Raw genomic sequence first — 767 nt, forward strand, 5'->3', positions numbered from 1 at the left:
CGCACGGCGGGCGGGGGGCGCGCGGACGGAGCACACGGTGTTTCTAGGGCAGTGAAGCCACTCTGTGCGGTCCTGCAATGGTGGCCACATGTCATCACACATTTGTCAAAAACCCCTAGAATGTGCGACACCCAGAAAGAACCCCGACGTGCACTGTAGCCTCTGGGTGATGATGACAGGCGCGGGCGTCACGGTGCGGGAGCCTGAGCGTGAACGGGGGCAGGGCCGATGGGAGCTCTGAACGCTCTTCTCCGTTTTGCCGGGAAACTGAAACTGCTCGAAAAAACAGCCTTTTCAAAAAAGACTTCAATAACATCTATTTTTAAAAAGTAAATGATACAGCTTCTAGAAGAGAACAGAAAATCATCTCTGAGTGAACTGGAGATAAGCGCGGATGTGTGAGGGTGCAGAAAGCAGTAAGCTTGAAAGGAAAATCGGTATACTGCAGTTATGAGAAGTAAAAACTTCTCATCAAGAGATGCCATTAAGAGACCGGGACGGCCACCCCCAGACTAGACAAAATATGCATGGAATTCTCATACTATCTGACAAAAACCTGTGTCTGCAATATGTAAAGAACTCTTACAAATCAATAATGCAAACAAGCCAATTTTTAAAAACAGCCCGGAGACTTGAAGAGGCAGCCCCTGCAAAGACACGCAGCGGCCAAGGAGAGCTCGGAGGTCAACAGCATCCCCGTCAGGGAAACGCAAATCAGGACGGTGAGCACCTCGCACCTGCCACAATGGCCGTAACCGGACAACACC

Source organism: Ursus arctos, unplaced genomic scaffold (genome assembly GCF_023065955.2).
Source record: "Ursus arctos isolate Adak ecotype North America unplaced genomic scaffold, UrsArc2.0 scaffold_4, whole genome shotgun sequence".
Lineage (NCBI taxonomy): Eukaryota > Metazoa > Chordata > Mammalia > Carnivora > Ursidae > Ursus > Ursus arctos.